At 45.7% G+C, this 24148-nt stretch overlaps 1 protein-coding gene across 4 annotated transcripts in view; it reads right to left on the bottom strand.

The window, feature by feature from the left end:
• Positions 1 to 23858, bottom strand: part of OSBPL8 (oxysterol binding protein like 8) — a 441028-nt gene extending 417170 nt beyond the window's left edge. For 3 of the 4 annotated variants that reach the window (XM_069764552.1, XM_069764556.1, XM_069764554.1), the window contains exon 1: positions 23694 to 23851. The gene's annotated coding sequence lies outside the window, so the exon portion shown is untranslated. Of the gene's footprint in view, positions 1 to 23693 lie in introns of all 4 variants that reach the window. The other variant, XM_069764557.1, reaches the window with a different exon arrangement.
• Between the last annotated feature and the right edge of the window lie 290 nt (positions 23859 to 24148).

Below are 24148 nucleotides of genomic sequence, written 5' to 3'. Positions count from 1 at the left end.
TTCTCTGCACGATGGACCGCTATTTTATGACGGATCCAGTGCACGACGGATGAAACGGATGGCCATCCGTCACAATCCGTGGCTAATACAAGTCTATGGGAAAATGCAGCATCCTGCAAATTTTTTTTGCAGGATCCTGCATTCTCAAAAATCGACGGATTGTGACAGATCTGAAAAGACGGAAGTGTGAAAGTAGCCTAATAGATAAAGATGTAATAATAAAATGTTCAAAAAGTGAGGCCTAAACTAAATAAGGTAACTTCACTATAGCTGCTTGCTCTCGGTGAACAGAACAATTTCTCTTTATATCTAGAGGCTGCAAAAGAAAGCGATCACTGTTTTCCTTTGGGAATTCTTTTCTCTTCTGCTAAACACAGGTAACAGATTTCAGACACCGAACAAGACGGAGCAGCGTGCAAGCATCTGTACAGCTGACACCACCATGCATGGAACATGAGCTAAGGGATGGAAGAACCTCGGGGAGGAGGCATCCCGAATGTAAACATAGGAGCTGCTCATCTCACAGCTGCAACTCAGGTTTCCATCGCTTACACCAGCCTAGGTAAAGTCATGTTATTCTTATGAGCTGGGTACACAAACAGGTTCCAGTCATAGTGCAGTGTAAGCATGGGCTAGAATTGTTACTGGGAATCATGAACCCAACTTCTAGGAGCACTCATGATTGCTATATACATGGAATATCCCTCGGTTACACTGGCATACAGTGTGCTGCTGTATGGAGCTTTTATACCGTAGATGATTCTGCAGGAGGTATAGTTCCCAAAAACAACATGCAATTTTGAATGACAATACTCTTTTTTTCTAATGGATACAGATAAGTGCATGAATAAAAAATGCTTTCCGAGATTGGTCTGGTATCTGAAATGTCCTTTCTATATATCGATCTTTACACCCTAACCACTTTTGTAACCGGCTTTATTACAAAACTAGATGCGATTCTAACGCATCGGGTATTCTAGAATGCACAGCCCACGCAGTATATACAGGTCCTTCTCAAAAAATTAGCATATAGTGTTAAATTTCATTATTTACCATAATGTAATGATTACAATTAAACTTTCATATATTATAGATTCATTATCCACCAACTGAAATTTGTCAGGTCTTTTATTGTTTTAATACTGATGATTTTGGCATACAACTCCTGATAACCCAAAAAACCTGTCTCAATAAACTAGCATATCAAGAAAAGGTTCTCTAAACGACCTATTACCCTAATCTTCTGAATCAACTAATTAACTCTAAACACATGCAAAAGATACCTGAGGCTTTTATAAACTCCCTGCCTGGTTCATTACTCAAAACCCCCATCATGGGTAAGACTAGCGACCTGACAGATGTCAAGAAGGCCATCATTGACACCCTCAAGCAAGAGGGTAAGACCCAGAAAGAAATTTCTCAACAAATAGGCTGTTCCCAGAGTGCTGTATCAAGGCACCTCAATGGTAAGTCTGTTGGAAGGAAACAATGTGGCAGAAAACGCTGTACAACGAGAAGAGGAGACCGGACCCTGAGGAAGATTGTGGAGAAGGACCGATTCCAGACCTTGGGGAACCTGAGGAAGCAGTGGACTGAGTCTGGTGTGGAAACATCCAGAGCCACAGTGCACAGGCGTGTGCAGGAAATGGGCTACAGGTGCCGCATTCCCCAGGTAAAGCCACTTTTGAGCTACAGAGAAGCAGCACTGGACTGTTGCTAAGTGGTCCCAAGTACTTTTTTCTGATGAAAGCAAATTTTGCATGTCATTCGGAAATCAAGGTGCCAGAGTCTGGAGGAAGACTGGGGAGAAGGAAATGCCAAAATGCCTGAAGTCCAGTGTCAAGTACCCACAGTCAGTGATGGTGTGGGGTGCCATGTCAGCTGCTGGTGTTGGTCCACTGTGTTTCTTCAAGGGCAGGGTCAATGCAGCTAGCTATCAGGAGATTTTGGAGCACTTCATGCTTCCATCGGCTGAAATGCTTTATGGAGATGAAGATTTCATTTTTCAGCACGGCCTGGCACCTGCTCACAGTGCCAAAACCACTGGTAAATGGTTTACTGACCATGGTATTACTGTGCTCAATTGGCCTGCCAACTCTCCTGACCTGAACCCCATAGAGAATCTGTGGGATATTGTGAAGAGAAAGTTGAGAGACGCAAGACCCAACACTCTGGATGAGCTTAAGGCCGCTATTGAAGCATCCTGGGCCTCCATAACATCTCAGCAGTGTCACAGGCTGATTGCCTCCATGCCACGCCGCATTGAAGCAGTCATTTCTGCCAAAGGATTCCCGACCAAGTATTGAGTGCATAACTGAACATTATTATTTGTTGGTTTTTTTGTTTGTTATTAAAAAACACTTTTATTTGATTGGATGGGTGAAATATGCTAATTTATTGAGACAGGTTTTTTGGGTTATCAGGAGTTGTATGCCAAAATCATCAGTATTAAAACAATAAAAGACCTGACAAATTTCAGTTGGTGGATAATGAATCTATAATATATGAAAGTTTAATTGTAATCATTACATTATGGTAAATAATGAAATTTAACACTATATGCTAATTTTTTGAGAAGGACCTGTAGCAGTGTGGGCACCATATCCCTGTTAAAAAAAACAATTAAAATAAGAAATAGTTATATACTCCCCTTCCGTCGGCCCCCGGATTCAGCCCAAGCCTTTAGCAATGCTCCTCACGACGCTCCGTTCCCAGTAATGCCTAGCGGCAATAACCCGTGATCATGTAGCGGTCTCAGAAGACCGCCACGTGATCTCGGGGCATTGCCGTAATGCATTCTTGGGACCGGAGCGTGAGGAGCGGGAAAGGCTGCGGCGGACTTCGGAAGGTAAGAATATAATGTTTTGGGGGTTTTTTATTATTTTTAACATTCTATGTTTTTACTATTGATGCTGCATAGGCTGCATCAATAGTAAAAAGTGAAGTGATGTTTAATCGTGCCCCAATATCGCTGATTGGCTGCAATCATTCAGCAACCCAGGATTTCTGTTACAGCAGACAGACGGAAGTTAGAAACAGCCGGAAGTACCGCTTAGGATAGATATCCTACACTTCTGCCAATCTACCCTAATTCCCAATATGTTTTTTTAATTCACTTCTTGTGACGTTTGGTTTGAGAAGAGTCTCACACAGAACATTGCAGCTTTCATCACATCTGGGACAAGGACACCATCAGGAAGCAGCTCTGCAGTTATTTTCTACAGTTTCATGCTTTGCCACCTTCTGAATAGGTCTAGGTCCTACAGTGGGGGTAATAAGTATTTGATCCCTTGCTGATTTTGTAAGTTTGCCCACTGACAAAGACATGAACAGACTATAATTTTAAAGGTAAGTTAATTTTAACATTGAGAGATATAGAATATCAAAAGTAAAATCCAGAAAATCATATTGCAAAAATTATATAAATGTATTTGCATTTTGCAGCGAGAAATAAGTATTTGATCCCCTACCAACCATTAAGGGTATGTTTCCACGTTCAGGAAACGCTGCGTTTTTGACACTGCGTAGAGCCACAGCGTCAAAAACGCAGCGTCCAGATGTTACAGCATAGTGGAGGGGATTTCATGAAATCTCGTCTCCACTATGCATTAAAAGACGCATGTGGCAGACCCGCGAAAACGCACATGCGGTGCGTCTTTTAAGAACGCAGCATGTCCTTACATTGCAGAAAAAACCCAAGGACAGCGCAGGTGACCTGCCAGTGACCTCAGGTGCAGATTTGGTCAGGATTTTACCTGCATAAAACCCTAACCAAATCCTGATGCAATCCTGAACGTGGACACATACCCTAAGGCTATGTGCACACGTTGCGGATTAGGCTTCGGAATTTCTGGTGCGGATTCTGCCTCTCCTGGCAGAAGACGCACCTGCGGATTTGTCGCGTTATTTGTGCATTTTTGCTGCGGTTTTCTTGCGCATTTGCTGCGTTTTTTACCCCTGCGGTTTTCTATAATGGAATGGGTACAAAAACGCTGCAGATTCACAAAAAAGAAGTGACATGCTACTTTTAAACCGCAGCGTTTCCGCAGCGGATTTTCCGCAAAGTGTGCACAGCATTTTTTTTTCTCATTGATTTACATTGTACTGTAAATCAATTGCGGATGTGCAGCGTTTCGGCACCTCAAAAAACGCTGCGGATCCACAGAGAATCCGCAACGTGTGCACATACCCTAAGTTCTGGCTCCTACAGACCAGTTAGATGCTCCTAATCAACTCATTACCTGCATTAAAGACAGTTGTCTTACATCCAACAGAAAAGAGGATAGGGACGAACATGAGCAGGACCAGTGGAGCAATAGACTATGGATGAAGCTGTGTAGCCCCTAACCTTAAAGCTATGTTCACACATAGCGTCCTGTCCCTGCGGGTTCTCCCGCAGCGGATTTGATAAATCTGCAGGGCAAACCCGCTGCGGTTATCCCTGCAGATTTATCGCGGTTTGTCCTGCGGGTTCCGCTGCGGGATTTTACCCCTACTATTGATGCTGCATATGCAGCATCAATAGTAATGTTAAAAATATTAAAATAATGGTTTACTCACCCTCTGACGTCCCGATCTCCTCGGCGCTGCAGGCGGCGGTCCGGTTCCAAAGATGCTGTGCGAGAAGGACTTTCGTGACGTCACGGTCATGTGACCGCGACGTCACCGCAGGTCCTGGTCGCATAGCAAACCGGAGACCGGACGGCCGCGTGCAGCGCTGAGACTTCAGAGGTGAGTATAACATTATTTTTTATTTTAATTCTTTTTTTTTTTTTTACACAAATATGGTTCCCGGGGCCTGGAGGAGTCTCATCTCCTCCACCCCGGGTATAACCCGCACATTATCCGCATTACTTCCCGCATGGTGGGCACAGCCCCATGCGGGAAGTAAGCGGATCAATGCATTTCTATGGGTGCAGCGATTCTGCACAAAGAAGTGACATGCTGCGGGTTGTAAACCGCTGTGTTCCCGCGCGGTTTTTCCCGCAGCATGTGCACAGCGGTTTGCGGTTTCCATGGGGTTTACATGTTACTGTAAACGCTATGGAAACTGCTGCGGACCCGCAGCTGCAAAATCGCCGCGGTTCCGCAGTAAAAACCGCAATGTGTGAACATAGCCTAAGAGGTTATGCAACTGTTTATTCAGTTGTTTAATTTTGTAGGAAAAAAAAAAAGCAGATGACAGACATGGCACAAAAAAAGTAACCATTACTGACTACCACATTTTTTGTTCTTGATTTCTTTTAGTGTTTCTTAACCCTTTCATGACCCAGCCTATTTTGACCTTAATGACCTGGCCGTTTTTTGCAATTCTGACCAGTGTCCCTTTATGAGGTAATAACTCAGGAACGCTTCAACGGATCCTAGCGGTTCTGAGATTGTTTTTTCCTGACATATTGGGCTTCATGATAGTGGTAAATTTAGGTCGATAATTTTTGCTTTTATTTGTGAAAAAAATGGAAATTTGGTGAAAATTTTGAAAATTTCGCAATTTTCAAATTTTGAATTTTTATTCTGTTAAACCAGAGAGTTATGTGACAAAATAGTTAATAAATAACATTTCCCACATGTCTACTTTACATCAGCACAATTTTGGAAACAAAGTTGTTTTTTTCGCTAGGAAGTTATAAGGGTTAAAATTTGACCAGTGATTTCTCATTTTCACAACGAAATTTACAAAACCATTTTTTTGTTTAGGGACACCTCACATTTGAAGTCCGTTTGAGGGGTCTATATGGCTAAAAACACCCAAAAGTGACACCATTCTAAAAACTACACCCCTCAAGGTGCTCAAAATCCCATTCAAGAAGTTTATTAACCCTTCAGGTGCTTCACAGCAGCAGAAGCAACATGGAAAGAAAAAATGAACATTTACTGTATATACTCGAGTATAAGCCGAGATTTTCAGCCCACTTTTATGGGATGAAAGTCCCCCTTCCTTGGCTTATACTCGAGTCATACCCAGGGGTCGGCAGGGGAGGGGGAGCGGGGGGCTGTCTAATTATACTCACCTACTCCTGGCGCGGTCCCTGCAGGTCCCTGGCTTCCCGGCGCCAGCAGCTTCTTCCTGTACTGAGCGGTCACATGGTACCGCTCATTACAGTAATGAATATATGGCTCCACCTCCCACACAGGTGGAGCCGCATATTCATTACTGTAATGAGCGGTAATGGTGACTGCTCAGTACAGAAAGAAGCTGCAGCGTCGGGGAAGCAGGGACTGCACAGCGCCAGGAGCAGGTGAGTATAACGGGGAGGGGGAGCGCTGCGCGATATTCACCTGCTCCCAATTCCGGGCGCCGCTCTGTCTTCAGCAGTGACGCTCAGGTCAGAGGGCGCGGTGACGTGGTTAGTGCGCGCCCTCTGCCTGAATGTCAGTGCTGAAGACGTTGAAGATGGAGTGGCGGCCGGAACAAGGAGAAGGTCACTATTGAAAGTGCCAGGGGCCTGAGAGACGGAGAGGTGAGTATGTTATTTATTTTTTATCGCAGCAACAGCAAATGGGGCAAGTGTCTGTATGGAGCATCTATGGGACCATAACGTTTGTGCAGCACTATATGGGGCCATAACGTTTGTGCAGCACTATATGGGCCATAACGTTTGTGCAGCACTATATGGGGCCGTAACATTTGTGAAGCACTATATGGGGCCGTAACGTTTGTGAAGCACTATATGGGGCCATAACGTTTGTGCAGCACTATATGGGGAAAGTGTTTGTATGGAGCATCTATGGGGCCATAATATTTGCGCAGCACTATATGGGGCAAATATCTTTATGGAGCACCTTATGGGGCCATAATCAGCATTTGTGCAGCATTATTTTGGGCAAATGTGTCTATGGAGCATCTTATGGGGCCATTATTAACCTTTATGCAGGATTATATGGGGTATATTTTAACATGGAGCATCTTATGGGGCCCATCATAAACTTTATGGAGCATTATATGGGGCTCCTGATTCAATATGGATATTCAAAAACCCTTAACCTACTGATGTCTCAATTAATTTTACTTTTATTGGTATCGATTTTTATTTTTGACATTTACCAGTAGCTGCTGCATTTCCCACCCTAGGCTTATACTCGAGTCATTAAGTTTTCCCAGTTTTTTGTGGCAAAATTAGGGAAGGGGGGCTTATATTCGAGTATATACGGTAACTTTTTAGTCACAAAAATGATCTTTTAGCAACAATTTTTTTTTATTTTCCCAAGGGTAAAAGGAGAAACTGGACCCCAAAAGTTATTGTACAATTTGTACTGAGTACGCCGATACCCCATATGTGGGGGGAACCACTGTTAGGGCGCATGACAGGGCTCAGAAGGGAAGGAGCGCCATTTGACTTTTTGAATGAAAAATTGGCTCCAATCTTTAGCGGACACCATGTCGCGTTTGGAGAGCCCCTGTGTGCCTAAACATTGGAGCTCTCCCACATGTGACCACATTTTGGAAACTAGACCCCCCCACGGAGCTTATCTAGAAGCATAGTGAGCACTTTGAACCCCCAGGTGCTTCACAAATTGATCCGTAAAAATGAAAAAGTACTTTTTTTTTTTTTTTTTCACAAAAAAATTCTTTTAGCCTCAATTTTTTCATTTTCACACAGGCAACAGGATAAAATGGATCCTAAAATGTATTGGGCAATTTCTCCTGAGTACACCAATACCTCACATGTGGGGGTAAAACACTGTTTGGGCACACGGCAAGGCTCGGAAGGGAAGAAGCGCCATTTGACTTTTTGAATGAAAAATTACGGTAGCTCCAATCATTAGCGGACATCATGTCGCGTTTGGAGAGCCCGTGTGCCTAAACATTGGAGCTCCCCCCCAAGTGACCCCATTTTTGAAACTAGACCTCCCATGGAACTAATCTAGATGTGTGGTGAGCACTTTGAACCCCCAAGTGCTTCACAGAAGTTTATAACGCAGAGCCGTGAAAATAAAAAATCATTTTTCCTTCCTAAAAAATTATGTTTTGTTTTAGCAAGGGTAAGAGGAGAAATTGGACCCCAATAGTTGTTGCCCAGTTTGTCCTGAGTATGCTGGTACCCCATATGTGGGGGTAAACCACTGTTTGGGCGGACGTCGGGGCTCGGAAGGGAGGGAGCACCATTTGACTTTTTGAACGCAAGATTGGCTAGAATCAGTGGTGGCGCCATGTTGCGTTTGGAGACCCCTGATGTGCCTAAACAGTGGAAACCCCTCAATTCTAACTCCAACACTAACCCCAACACACCCCTAACCCTAATCCTAAACCTAACCGCAACCCTAACCACAACGCTAACCCCAACACACCCCTAACCATAACCCTAACCACAAGCCTAATCTTAACCCTATTTCCAACCCTAGCCCTAATTCCAACCCTAATTCAAACCCTAACCATAAGGCTATGTGGCTATGTGCCCACGTTGCGGATTCGTGTGAGATTTTTCCGCACCATTTTTGAAAAATCAGCAGGTAAAAGGCACTGCATTTTACCTGCTGATTTACCGCGGATTTCCAGTGATTTTTTTGTGCGGATTTCACCTGCGGATTCCTATTGAGTAACAGGTGTAAAACGCTGTGGAATCCGCACAAAGAATTGACATGCTGCGGAAAATACAACACAGCATTTCCACGCGGTATTTTCCGCACCATGGGCACAGCGGATTTGGTTTTCCATAGGTTTACATGGTACTGTAAACCTGATGGAAAACTGCTACGAATCCGCTGTGGATCCGCAGCCAAATCCGCACCGTGTGCATATAGCCTAATTCTAACCCTAACCCTAGTTCTAACTCTAATTCTAACCCTAACCCAAACCCTAGTGGAAAAATAAAAATATATTTTCTTTATTTTATTATTGTCCCTACCTATGGGGGTGATAAAGGGGGGGTTCATTTACTATTTTTTTTATTTTGATCACTGTGATAAAACCTATCACAGTGATCAAAATGTACCTGTAACGAATCTGCCGGCAGATTCGGCGGGCGCACTGCGAATGCGCCCGCCATTTTGGAAGATGGCGGCGCCCATGGACAAGACGGACGGACACCGGGAGGCTTGGTAAGTATGAGGGGGTGGGATCGGAGCACGGGGGGTGGATTGGAGCACGGGGAGGACTGGGGAGGACAGGAGGACTGGGGAGGAGATCGGTGGCGGTGGAAGATCAGGGTTTCCAGCCATGGCCGATGATACTGCAGCATCAGCCATGGCTGGATTGTAATATTTCACCACTTTTCATAGGTAAAATATTACAAATTGCTCTGATTGGCTGTTGAAAGTGAAACAGCCAATCAGAGCGATTGTAGCCATGGGGGGGCAAAACCAAACACCCCCCCGGGCTGAAGTACCACTCCCCATGTCCCTGTAGGTCGGGTGAAAACGGTAATTAATCTTACCGATAATTGTATTTCCAGGAATCCATCCTGACAGCACCATGGAGGACGTCCTTCTTATCCATAGTGGGACAGGAAACCACGAGAGTTTAAAAGGACCCTCCCCATTCCACCCTTCAGTGATTTTCCAAAGTAACATCTGGATGGATGCAAAAAGAGAATTTTATTTTGAACATAACAATTTTAATACAAATGTTACTTCACATAAGTATATCACATCTTTGTACTAGGGAGGGAACTAACCGTGCTGTCAGGATGGATTCCTGGAAATACAATTATCGGTAAGATTAATTACCGTTTTCCAGGTCACCACCTGACAGCACCATGGAGGAGTACCAAAGGAGACTTTTGGTCCTAGGGCCTGAAGCACCTTCCTGCCAAATGCTAGTTGAGATGAGACTACGTCTAATTTGTAATGTTTAGAAAAGGTGCTAATATTAGACCAAGATGCAGCTCTGCAAATCTGATCTACCGAGGCCCCCCCTTTCTCTGCCCATGAGGCAGCCATAGCCCTAGACGAATGAGCTCTAAGGCTATCTGGGGGATCCTTTCCCTGCGCCTGATAAGCTAGGCTAATAGTGGATCGAATCCATCTCACAATGGTGGATTTTGATGCTTTCTTCCCCTTATTAGGACCCCCGTAAAGGACAAAGATTACTATCCCGTCTCCAGGCCCTAGTTATTGCTAAGTATTTAAGAACCGTCTCCCTGACGTCTAAGTTATGGAAGAACAATTCTTTTTGGTTTCTAGGGAACTGGCAAAATGATGGGAGCACCACTTCCTGATTTATATTTGAAACCGAGACCACTTTAGGAAGGAAACCTGGATCAAGTCTTAAGACCAACCTGTCATCAAATACTTGCAGATAGGGGTTTTGGATGGACAGGGCCTGAAGTTCCCCCAATCTTTTGGCTGATGTAATGGCCACTAAAAAAACTGTTTTAAGGGAGAGATTAGCAATGTTTATATCTTTCCCTATATCAAACGGCTCCTTACATAATTCATTAAGGACTAGGTTAAGGTCCCAAGGTGGGACAGTTTTCCTGATTAGGGGTCTCAGCCTCAGAACTGCTCTAGAAAACCGAGCAATCCAAGGGTGGGCAGCAAGGGAAGAATCATAAAACACGCTGAGGGCTGCTATCTGGACCCTCAAAGTACTTTGTTTAAGCCCCTTCTTGAATCCCTGCTGCAAGAATTCAAGAATTCTAGGTATGTTAGGGTGATCAACATCGATCGTTGTGTCTCCACAAAAACTGCAGAACTTTTTCCAAATTTTAAAGGGAACCTGTCACCCCGTTTTCTCAAGATGAAATAAAAATAGCGCTAAATAGGGGCAGAGCTGTGCTTTAAATTAGTGTATTTTGGAGCCTTTATTCCCCACCTATGCTGCCGAAATACCTTTGCAAAGTCGCCGTTTTGGGCTGTCACTCACGCTGGTCTTGTCATATGGGCGTGGTGACAGCGCTGTTTCTCCCCCAGATCTCCATTGGTGGCGTAGTGGTGTGCGCATGCCCAACAGGCAAATCCAGTGCGCAGGTAAAGGAAAAGAGCGCGATCTGCGCTATTCCGCGGTTTATCAGTGGGCGCGGCCATCTTTGTGAGGCCGTGCGTGCGCAGATGGTACTTCTCGGCTTCCCGGGGCTTCAGGAAAATGGCCAGGGAAGCCGCGCATGCGCAGATGGAGATTGCGGCGGCCATTTTCCTGAAGCCGAGATGCGAACTCGGCTTCAGGAAAATGGCCGCCGCGATCTCCATCTGCGCACGCGCGGCATCCCGCAGCCATTTTTCTGAAGCCCCGGGAAGCACCATCTGCGCATGCGCGGCCTCACAAAGATGGCCGCGCCCACCGATAAACCGCGGAATAGCGCAGATCGCGTTCTTTTCCTTCACCTGCGCACTGGATTTGCCTGTTGGGCATTGCCGAAGTTACCGGCTTCCTACTTGCTTGAAGGATGGAAATGACTCCTTTCGATAGGCCTCTCGCCTTCAGGATCTGCCGTTCAGGATCCAAGCTGCTAACTGCAGATTCCCTGGGTTTTGATGAAGAATCGGACCTTGGGAAAGTAAGTCCTTCCTTTCTGGAAGATGGTAAGGACTGTCTACTGACAGCTTCGTTAGCAGAGGGAACCAGCTCCTCTTGGGCCAGAAAGGGACCACCAAAGTAACTCGAGCTCTGTCCTCGCATATTTTCCTGAGGACTCTTGGTACCAATGCCAGAGGGGGGAAAGCATATAACAGACCCCTGTTCCATGACAGAGAGGGCATCTACCCCGGCCGGATCCACTTGAGGGTTCAGAGAAAAAAAAATGTTCCGACCATTGCGTTCTGTCTGGTCGCAAATAGGTCCACCGTCGGGGTTCCCCAGCGTTGACATAAGTCGTTGAAGACCTTGCTGTTTAGCTCCCACTCCGTGGGTGATAGCTTCTCTCTGCTCAGAAAATCCGCAACCTGGTTCCTTGAGCCTTCTAGGTGAACTGCCGAAATTGAAAGTACTGATTTCTCCGCCCATGCGAAAATTTGATCTGCCAGACGCTGTAGTTTCGGATGCCTTGGTCCCCCTTGATGGCGAAGAAATGCTACCGCCGTCATGTTGTCCGATAGGATCTTTAGATGTTTGTTTTCCAATAGGATTCGGGCTGAACACAAGACTTTCCATAGCGCATGCAGCTCCCTGTAATTTGAGGAATTGTTGCTGTCTTCCAAATTCCATTGCCCCTGGTAGTATCTTCCGAGGACGTGGCCGCCCCAACTTTGTTGGCTTGCGTCCGTAGTTACCGTGACTGCTGGAGCTTGGATCCATGGGACACCGACCTGGAGATTTCCTGGCACCGTCCAACAGCGTATGGAATGGCTGACCCGATGGGATAGGCAGAATTCTTTGTCCAGCGTAGACTGTCTTCTGTCCCATGCAGTGAGAACCGCTCTTTGTAACTGACGGGAATGAAATTGGCTCCAGCTGACACATGGAATGCAGGCTGTCATTGAACCCAGGATCTTCATTGCATCCCTGAATGATACTCGACTTCTTGAAAACTGACGGATACTTCCTAACAGGTCGGACCGCCTCTTGTCCAGAAGAAACGACTTACTGACCTTCGAATCTAGTATGACACCTAGAAACTGTATCTCTGATTTTGGAGTTAGGTGTGACTTTGGCCAGTTCAACATCCAACCTAATTTCTGCAGTGTGGAGATCACCAACCGACAATCGATTTTGAGCTGCCCCACTGAGTCTGCCACCAACAGGAAATCGTCCAGATAGGGTATTATGGTGACATCTCGCTTTCTTAGGTAAGACAATTTCTATGATGAGTTTTGTAAAAACTCTGGGTGCTGACGCCAGTCTAAATGGAAGGCAACGAAATTGGTAATGGAAGATTGACCCTTCTTTTTCTACCGCAAACCTCAGATATTTTTGATGATCTAGAAAAATTGGTACGTGATAATATGCACTTTTTAAGTCCAAAGTACACATTACCACGTCTTCCCAATAGGGGAATTGTGGAGCGTATAGACTCCATTTTGAACTTTTTGTACTGTAGCCACTTGTTTAGGGGCTTGAGATTTATTATGGTTCGGGATTCTCCCGAAGGTTTCTTTATAGAGAAGAGACCTGAATAATGACCTCTTCCTATTTGGTGCGGAGGGACGGGGGATATTGCCTCCATCCGGAGGAGATCCTGTATGTCTGACCACATTGGAGAGACCGAAGAGAGACGGGCGTTGGAGACAAAATATCTTTTTGGGGGAAGGGAGTCGAATTCTATCCTGTACCCCTGGGAGATAATCTGGAGAACCCAAGGACTTGTGGTAATCTTTCCCCATTCGCCCAGGTAGTTCAGCAACCGCCCCCCTATCCTGGTGGCGTCATTTTCTCCGGAACTCTGACCTAGAGCTTGAGGGACCCGACTCCCTATTTCGGTTCCTATTCTCTCCTTCTTTCTGGTAGCTCCATCTGCCCCGTTTCCCCTTGCCCCTATAGTCTGATCTCTGACCTTAATAGGGTCTGCGAAAGGGCTGGAATTTTTTTCGCTTTTCCTCTGGAAACCCCTTCTTTTCATCAGAAGCCTTCTCCAGAATATCGTCTAATATGGGACCGAAGACCCTGCCCCCTGAAAAGGGAATGGAACATAATTTATTTTTCGAATGAACGTCTCCTGACCAGCTCTTTAACCATATAGCCCTTCGGGCTGCGTTTGATAAAGATTGGCCCCTAGCTGTGAACCTAACCGATTCTGCAGTAGCATCTGCAAGAAACCCGGTTGCTAGTTTGAGTAGAGGGATAGCTTTTAAAATAGACTCTCTAGCGGTTCATGCTGAAAACTGATCTTTTAAGTCATCAACCCATAAATGCATTGCCCTCGCCACAGATGTTGCCGCTATATTTGTGCGGATCACTGCAGCAGAGCTTTCCCATGCCCTCTTTAGGAGTCCATCCGCCTTCCTGTTAAGTTCGAGGAGTCCTCAAATGGTATGGCAGTTCTTTTAGACACCTTAGCAAGTGGGAGGTCGATTTTAGGTATATCTTCCCAATCCTTGACCTCCTCATGGTCAAAGGGAAGACAAAGCCTAAAGTCTCTAGGAATAGAAATCCTTTTCTCTGCCTCCTCCCACTCCTCTAAAATCATTGAGCGAATGTGGGCATTTACAGGAAAGACTTGTGATGTCTGCGAACGCAGTCCCCCAAACATCTCATCCTGAATTGATTTAGTGGTTGAGGGTTCCTCAACCTGCATAGTCTGTCTAACCGCTCCCAGAAGTTCTTCTATATCATTAGACGAGAATAAATATTTTTTCCCTTTTTGAGGAGGGTCTCTACTCGAATCCTCCTCTTCCATATCAGATTCAAAAGGAGCTGTCCTCAGATGACAGATCCGACTCTCTCTGTCTTTTCCTGGACCTGGGAGGATCCTGGGAGTCAGACTGGATAGATTGGGGAAACGATAAGTTAGAAATCGAAGCCTGCACTTCTTCTCTAACGATGGCTCTCATGCTCGTCATTAGGGAGGCCTGTTCCTCTCCCACAATACGACTAGTGCAAGACTCGCAGAGCGACTTCTGCCAAGAATCCTTAAGCTTTACAGCACAAATAGGGCTCTTCTTAGTCTTGCCGGTCTTCTAACCCCCCCCCCTGATGAGGGAAGCCCCTAGAATAAATAACATAAAGACCGCTGATGGTATCTTTATTGGGGCTGTAGGGAGCATACCCCTAAGTGGGGACTCACATGTGCCTGGGTGTCCTGCAGTGTGTCGGATTTTGTTTCCTCCATACTGCTGCTGCTACAGCTGCTGCTGCTGCTACCGGCTAGGCTGGAAACCTAATGCGCACCCCATAGCCCCCACATACCTCCTTTATCCAGAGCTGTCGCCCCCTGTCCCGGAACTCCTACCAGCGTAGGAGCGAAGAGGATGCCTCCCCCTGCTGCCGGCCGCGACCCGGAAGTGACGCGCGCAGCAGTGGTGAACCGGAAGTGACTCGCCGCACGGCATCCTGGTCGGCGTTCTGAGATGCCTGCGCCCATGACACCGGATCCGCCTGCGAAGGGAGCGTCCTTGCAGGACGAACATGGCAGGTACATCTGGGGCTTCATCCCGGGTCGAGAGCCCCCCCAGGGGGAAGCGACTCTTTCCACCAGGAGCAGCGCTGCACTGGTGCTGCTGAGGGACCCTATTACTTGGGTGTCAGCAACGCAGAGTACATGTAGTGGGAAGGAAGAGGCCGAGCCCCCCCGATCCTCACTCTCTGCACGGGACAGACGGACGTTCCCATCCACAGTGGGACAGGAAAAATACTGAAGGGTGGAAGGGGGAGGGTCCTTTTAAACTCTCGTGGTTTCTTGTCCCACTATGGATAAGGACATCCTCCATGGTGCTGTCAGGTGGTGACCTGGAAATTGGAGTTAACCCTTTCACCCAACTTGCAGGGACGCAATCATTCTGTGACACAGCATATGCGTCACAGGTCGGATTGGCACCGACTTTCATGATGCATACGCTGTGTCACAGGTCAGGAAGGGGATAAAGCCAGAAAGTTGCCATTTGAAATCACTTTAGTTTTGTTCCATGTCTGTGATCTGCTTTTTTTCTACAAAATTAAACAACTGAATGAATATCCTCCTAGGCTGGTGATTACATAATTTTTGCCAGGGGTTGTAGACCTGTACAAAGCTGGAATGGGCTACAAAACCATAAATAAGATGCTTGGTGAGAAGGAGACAACTGTTGGTGCTATAGTAAGAAAATGGAGGAAATACAAAATGACTCAATCGACATCAATCTGGGGCACCATGCAAAATCTCACCTCGTGGGGTATCCTTGATCATGAGGAAGGTGAGATTATTATTATTTTTTTTTATTTATATAGCACCATTAATTCCATGGTGCTGTACATGAGAAAGGGTTATATCAAATACAAATATCACTTACAGTAAACAAAACTAACATTGACAGACTGGTACAGAGGGAAGAGAACCCTGCCCTTGCGGGCTTACATTCTACAGGATCAGCCTGAAACTACATGGAGGAAACTTGTTAATGGTCTCAATGCAGCTGGGACCACAGTCACCCAAGAAAACCATTGGTAACATTACGCTGTAAAGGTTTAAAATCCTGCAGTGCCCGCAAGGTCCCTCTGCTCAAGAAGGCACATGTGCAGGCCCATCTGAAGTTTGCCAATGAACACCTGGATGGCTCTGTGAATGATTGGCAGAAGGTGCTGTTGTCAGATGAGACAAAAATTGAGCTCTTTGGCATTAACTCAACTCGCCATTTTAGAGGAAGAGAAATGCTGCCTATGACCCAAAGAACACCATCCCCACTATCAAGCATGGAGGTGGAAACATGTTTTGGGGGTGTTTCTCTGCTAATCGAACAGGACCACTTCACCACAACAGTGGGAGAATGGATGAAGCCATGTACCGTAAAATCCTGAGTGACAACCTCCTTCCCTTTTTACTGGTACATTGGAAAACCATAATAAATCATTATGATTACAAGTGACCCATGTCTACAGACCCTAATTCTGATATGAATACATCAACTCTATTCACTATGAATTGTAAAACGATGATAATTACAGTCAAAACAATCTGTAAATTTCTTCAGCTTCAAAAAAATAAATTAAAAAAATCATAGATGCCTTAAATTTAATTTTATGTTCTATTTTAATTGACTGTCCTGGAATTTCTGGATGGTTGGCAATCCTGCTAATGACGTCCTGTTCCAGAAGGGCAGTAGACTCTGCAGGGAAGTGAGTGCAGCACCAGTCTCCTGTCACGTTCCATTTGAAACTCCTCTCAAATGAAACATCATAGGAAGTAAAAAAACAAACAAACACATATAGGGATTTGATAGTTAGGGAGAAGCGCAGAGTATTATATAATGAAGCTAATTACAAAATGGTGTAAAGAAAGGTATTTAGAATGTACGGTACATTTAGGTACCAGACCAGGCCTGTAAAAGTTTCCACGAAGAGCAGTTGGTATGTCATTTTTGACAGTGACAACATAAACGCAGAATCCTACAGCTCCAGCAAAATGGATGAATCTCACTTTTCCTTTTTTTTTTTTTTTTTTTTTTTTAAATGCGGCATAAACTGACCTGCAGTGTTTTTTGACCTGCAACATAATTTATTTTCCAGTGAATATTCATTTCATTTTTCGGCGTTTCCTATAGGCTTGACTGAGATGAGGAAAATCCATAGGCATAAAAATCATATGTATTATAAAACACATGAATTTTTAGTGCTTTTTCACAGCTGAACTGCACTAAAAAAAGCACATGTAATCTGTAAGACTAGCAATTTTTATCAATGCTAATTGCAGGAAGTATTCCAAACAAAGCAGTTATATTTAAAACATGACATAGCAAAAGAAGACAAAAAACGAAGCTGAAAAAATGTAATAAAAATTGCAAGAAAATGATGCATGACAGCACACCTTGACTGTCGGCATCATTATACATCAAAATCCTGTTTTAAAGAGGGTCCAGATGCAAGCCCTGGCAGGACCAACTAATGTGGGTAAAAATGATGTGTGAAAGGGTCCAAAGATGAAAACCTATGGAGTGTCTGACCGAAGATTCCGTAGGCGTACAGAAACTTCGGGCTCTCAAACAGAGTGACCCTAAGAAGCTCAAGTGCGTCAACGTCAAGGAAGATGAAAGGAAAAGGGCTGGATCCTAGAGAAGGTGATTGGTGAGTGTATTAACACACTGACACTACATGATCATATACATAGATTTAGTAAGAAATAAAATAATGGGAGGACTTTTTTTTTTTCATTACAGAAAACCCATCTACTATATAATTGTCCAAGGGTCACTTCCGTCTTTCTGTCTGTCTGTCTGTCCTTCTGTCTGTCACGGATATTCATTGGTCGCGGCCTCTGTCTGTCATGGAATCCAAGTCGCTGATTGGTCTCGCCAGCTGCCTGTCATGGCTGCCGCGACCAATCAGCGATGGCCACAGTCCGATTAGTCCCTCCCCTGCAGTCAGCGCCCGCTCCATACTCCCCGCAGTCACCGCTCACACAGGGTTAATACCAGCGGTAAAGGACCACGTTATGCCGCAGGTAACTCACTCCGTTACCGCCACTATTAACCCTGTGTGACCAAGTTTTTATTATTGATGCTGCCTATGCAGCGTCAATAGTAAAAACATCTAATGTTAAAAATAATTTAAAAAATTAAATCATTATATACTCATCTTTCGCGACGCTCCGGTGACCGCTCCATGCAAGCGGCAGGTTCCGGTGCCAAGGATGGTATGGGAGAAGGACCTGCCATGACGTCACGGTCATGTGACCGCGATGTCATCACAGGTCCTGCGCGAGAAGAACCTGCCATGACGTCACGGTCATGTGACCGCACTACAAGGGGCCCTCGGAAGGTGAGTATATGTTTATTTTTTTATTTTTTAACCTGTGACATACGTGGCTGGGCAATACACTACGTGGCTCTGTGCTGTATACTACGTGGGCTGCGCAATATACTACGTGGGCTGCGCAATATACTACGTGGGCTGCGCAATATACTACGTGGGCTGTGCAATATACTACGTGGGCTGCGCAATATACTACGTGGGCTGCGCAATATACTACGTTGACATGCATATTCAAGAATAGAATAGCCGAAGCGTTAGAATCGGGCCACCATCTAGTTTCATTATAACTTTCTAGAGACATACGGTAGCTTAGCTGCATGATGGTTTGTAAATGATCTGTCTGAAAATCCACATCAAAAACCACTTCAAATGCTCTTCATATGCACTTTGTATTGATTTCAAAGGGAAATCCACACTTTTTATCTGACAAGATTCTGAAACCCTCGCCTTGGAAGAAATAAATGAGCTGACATGTCACTGATATAATTTTCTTCACCAAACTTGACACTAAACACAAAAGGCTGCAAAAAATGTTTGGGGGAAAAAAAAGACACAAAAAAACCTCCTAAAAATCCCACACCTATAAATTATATTTATATATAAGACGTAAGACGCTGAGTTTTTATTGTGCAGCGTAAATACACAAAATTAAAAAAAAAATCACCAAAAACTAGTGAGGAGAGAATATACTCGTTACTCGAGATTTCTCAAGCATGCTCGGGGGTCCTCCGAGTATTTTTTAGTGCTTAGAGATTTAATTTTTCTTGCCGCAACTGAATGATTTACATCTGTTAGCCAGCATAAGTACCGTATATTCTTGAGTATAAGCCGACCCGAGTATAAGCCGACCCCCCTAATTTTGCCACAAAAAACTGGGAAAACTTAATGACTCGAATATAAGCCTAGGGTGGAAAACGCAGCAGCTACCGGTAAATGTCAAAAATAAAAATAGATACCAATAAAAGTAAAATTAATTGAGACATCAGTAGGTTAAGTGTTTTTGAATATCCATATTGAATCAGGAGCCCCATATAATGCTCCATACAGTTCATGATGGGCCCCATAAGATGCTCCATATTAAAATATGCCCCATATAATGCTGCACAAATGCTGATTATGGCCCCCATAAAGATGCTCTATAAACACATTTGCCCAATATAATGCTGCACAAATGTGGATTATGGCCCCATAAGATGCTCCATAGAGATATTTGCCCCATATAATGCTGCACATGGTCCCATAAGATGCTCCATACAGATATTTGCCCCGTATAATGCTGCACATGGTCCCAAAAGATGATCCATACAGATATTTGCCCCATATAATGCTGCACATGGCCCCATACAGATATTTGTCCCATATAATGCTGCACATGGCCCCATAAGATGCTCCATACAGATATTGCCCCCATATAATGCTGCATATGGCCCCATACAGATATTGCCCCATATAATGCTGCACATGGCCCCATACAGATATTGCCCCATATAATGCTGCACATGGCCCCATACAGATATTGCCCCATATAATGCTGCATATGGCCCCATAAGATGCTCCATACAGATATTTGCCCCATATAATGCTGCACATGGCCCCATACAGATATTGCTCCATATAATGCTGCACATGGCCCCATACAGATATTGCCCCATATAATGCTGCACATGGCCCCATACAGATATTTCCCCATATAATGCTGCACATGGCCCCATACAGATATTTCCCCATATAATGCTGCACATGGCCCCATACAGATATGTCCCCATATAATGCTGCACCTGGCCCCATAAGATGCTCCATACAGATATTTGCCCCATATAATGCTGCACATGGTCCCATAAGATGATCCATACAGATATTTGCCCCATATAATGCTGCACATGGCCCCATACAGATATTTGCCCCATATAATGCTGCACATGGCCCCATAAGATGCTCCACACAGATATTTGCCCCATATAATGCTGCACATGGCCCCATACAGATATTGCCCCATATAATGCTGCACATGGCCCCATACAGATATTGCCCCATATAATGCTGCACATGGCCCCATAAGATGCTCCATATAGATAATTGCCCCATATAATGCTGCACATGGCCGCATAAAATGCTCCATACAGATATTTGCCCCATATTCTGTTGTTGCGATTAAAAAAATACAAAAAAATCACATACTCACCTCTCAGGCCCCCGGCACTTGCTATATTCACCTGCTCCCCATTCCACCGACGGCCGCCGTGTCTTCCGCGTCCTCTGCACTGACTGTTCAGGCAGACGGCGGCGTGCACTAATCGCATCATTGCCCCTCTAACCTGAGCATCACTGCAGAGGACGCGGAAGACGCAGCGGCGCCGACGGTGGAACGGGGAGCTGGTGAATATCGCGCACCAAGTTATACTCACCTGCTTCTGGCGCAGTCCCTGCACGTCTTTTCCCCAGCGCCGGCAGCTTCTTCCTGTAGTGAGCAGTCACATGGTACCGCTCATTACAGTAATGAATATGCGGCTCCACCCCTATGGGAGTGGCGTCGGGTCCATATTCATTACTGTAATGAGCGGTACCATGTGACCGCTCACTACAGGAAGAAGCTGCTGGCGCTGGGGAAAAGACGTGCAGGGACCGCGCCAGGAGCAGGTGAGTATTATTACACAGCTTCGCTCCCCCTCCGCTGCCGGCCCCTGGGAATGACTCCAGTATAAGACGAGAGGGTTACTTTCAGCCCAAAAAAGTGGGCTGAAAATCTCGGCTTATACTCGAGCATATACGGTACATGTGGGGATTCCCTAGCAACCAGGCAATCCCCACATGTGCTTATGCTGGCTAACAGATATAAATCATTCAGCTGCAGCAATAAAAACTAAATCTCTGAGCACTAAAAAAATACTCTGAGGACCCCTAAGCATGCTCGGAAAATCTCGAGTAACGAGTATATTCGCTCATCACTACCAAAAACGCATTGTGGGACCTTAACTTAAAGGAGGAGGGGGCTGTCATAACCATACATGGGGAAAATTTGCAGAGTTCTTGTAAAAACAAGCAACTTTGCAATTTACCTCTTATTAAAAATTCTATCAGGAAGATAGGGATTTTAATTTTTATTGAATACTTCTCATTTCCTAGGTTACCAGCCACCAGTCTACCAGAGGTAGTTCCTAGACTAGCAGAATAGCAAGTTACAGAGCCTGAAAGTGTAGCTCTGGACCTGGCTGGATGGCTGTATCAACCAGCTTCAGTGCCCCTGCACTCCTCTGATGCTACAGAAGCAGATCCACCTTTGCTTGTAGCATGGCAGAGCACACAGTTCATCAGGCCAGCGGCTCAGCCATGATGCCAATCTTCGGGAGCGCACTGCTCATCGGCGAGCAGGAAGATCGGAGACTGTGAAATGGTGTATTCCTAAAGAGATTATAGTGTGTAGACATCAGCACTAGAATTGGTGTGAATTTGTTTGCACGTACCATTCCATAGGAATTACAGTGGTCTGTAGCTGTAGGACGGCAGAGGGCGTATTGCCTCTTAGGCTACTTTCACACTGGCGTTCTTTGCCAGACGTCGCAATGCGTCGTTTATGGCAAAAAACGCATCCTGCAAAGTTGTTTGCAGGATGCGTTTTCGCCCCATAGATTAACATTAGCGACGCATTGCGACGCTTTGCCACACGTCGCAACCGTCGTGCGACGGTTGCGCCGGACCGCCGGGAGCAAAAAATGTTAAATGTAACGTTTTTTGCTCCGGACGGACCGCTTTTTCCGACCGCGCATGCGCGGCCGGAACTCCGCCCCCACCTCCCCGCACCTCACAATGGGGCAGCGGATGCGCCGGAGAAATGCATCCGCTGCACCCGTTGTGCAGTGCATCAAACGCTAGCGTCGGAATCTCTGCCCGACGCATTGCGACGGGGAGATTCCGACGCTAGTGTGAAAGTAGCCTAACCTGGCAGTGTCTGTGGCTCTTTTTTTGACTAGCTGGTCAGGAACGACATCAAATGAGGGATGACATTGCGCCTGACCATCAAGAGAAGCGCTATAGACACGTATTCCCTCCCCTGTCCAGGGGCCTCAGAACACGGCAATGGCCGATTGAATGGGACGTGGGAATCGATTTTCACCAACTCTAATCAGGACACATAAGACAGATCATGCCTACGGCAGAGCCTGTGATTTAGAGGGGTAGATGTGTATCAGCAGCAAAGACACTATCATCCATTCATACATTACACAATATGAAACAAGCACCAGACAACGCAAAATCCAAACTGCAAAATAATATTAATCTGCCGTAGTCTTCCAGTAATCACAAAACAAGGTAGAAAGGACACTTTGCCCTAAACAGGACATCAGCTACAGACAAAAAACAGGATGTACCGTAATTCATCCCCTTTCAGCTCCCCCATGGGATGGATGGAGAGGTTGGTAAGGCGACATAGCTCCATCCCGAATATTGTTACATAGCTTCAAATAAGGCTCGTACTACACTGCGTCTGTACCCACTGTCGTAGGCATACGTTCAAGAGGTATACCCCCGATAATTGGCACAGAGGCACCCGTCCACCATAGGGACCCCGCTGTAACGAAGCGTTTACAGGATGGTGCACGTTACATCACAATGGCTATTTGTATAAAAGAAAAAAGAGCAGTCAGCTGCGCTTTACTATGGTATATAGGTAAAGTGTGTGTGTGTGTGTGTGTGTGTGTGTGTGTGTGTGTGTGTGTGTGTGTGTGTGTGTGTGTGTGTGTGTCCCAACATGTAACTGACAGATGAGGAGGCTGGTGGAGAAAATGACATCTGTAAGGCCACATTCACATGGTCAGTGTCTGGTCAGTATTTTACATTAGTATTTGTAAGGTAAAACCCAGAGTGGAGCAATCAGAGGAAAAGTATAATAGAAACATATGCACCACTTCTGGATTTATCACCCACTCCTGGTTTTGGCTTACACATACTGAGGTAAAATACTGACCAAATACTGAACGTGTGAATGTGGCCTGAGGAAAAGTTACTTCAATTAACCCTTGAAATAAGTATACACCAATAAAGGCGGTCATACAAGATGTCCTAATGTGTGTGTCAGGGACACTACACAGCAGCCACATGGTAGACTCCACATAGAAGTAAAGCAGTTCGCACTGGATCTTCCCTACATTATATGGGCAGCGCTCGGCCAGCAGTGTGGCTCTTCTGGCTTGGTCCTTCGGAGAAATGGGATACCCTTACAATTTTGGGATTACCCACTGAAGGTACCAGTCTATGGGGGTAAAATGGCAATAAATCATCCCATGTCTACTGCGTGTGTGTGTGTGTGTGTGTGTGTGTGTGTGTGTGTGTGTGTGTGTGTGTGTGTGTGTGTTATATACACACAGCATGTTGTGAGGGGCTGCCATTCTCAGTATCTGGCTCCCCCACACTGTGGTGGACACGCACCGCTGCGCTGTCTTACCGTGCAGCCCGGTCTATGGAGGCCAGCCCGGAGAGCGAATGTCTGTCCTTCTTTTGGCCACAGGCGGTGTACCAAGGCGCAGGGAACTAGCCGCTTCCAGCCCCAGTACAGGCAGTACTCCACTCTGCAGCGCGAAGTGATAGTGTCATCACTACCACGCCCACTGCATCCACTTGCTGCCACCTAGCGGTCAAATGCGTCAACTACTCAGCAGCCACATTGTGGTTGGCAAGCCTGGAGTATGCGATACTACCGGAGCGCCAGTAGGCGGCTCACCACAGCTCCATACAGAGGTTCCATAGAAATATGCGCCAGTAGGCGGCTCACCACAGCTCCATACAGAGGTTCCATAGAAATATGCGCCAGTAGGCGGCTCACCACAGCTCCATACAGAGGTTCCATAGAAATATGCGCCAGTAGGCGGCTCACCACAGCTCCATACAGAGGTTACATAG

The sequence above is a fragment of the Ranitomeya imitator genome, chromosome 4 (assembly GCF_032444005.1).
Source record: "Ranitomeya imitator isolate aRanImi1 chromosome 4, aRanImi1.pri, whole genome shotgun sequence".
NCBI lineage: Eukaryota > Metazoa > Chordata > Amphibia > Anura > Dendrobatidae > Ranitomeya > Ranitomeya imitator.
Note: the sequence above shows the minus strand (reverse complement) of the source record. Positions and strands in the feature narration are given on the sequence as shown.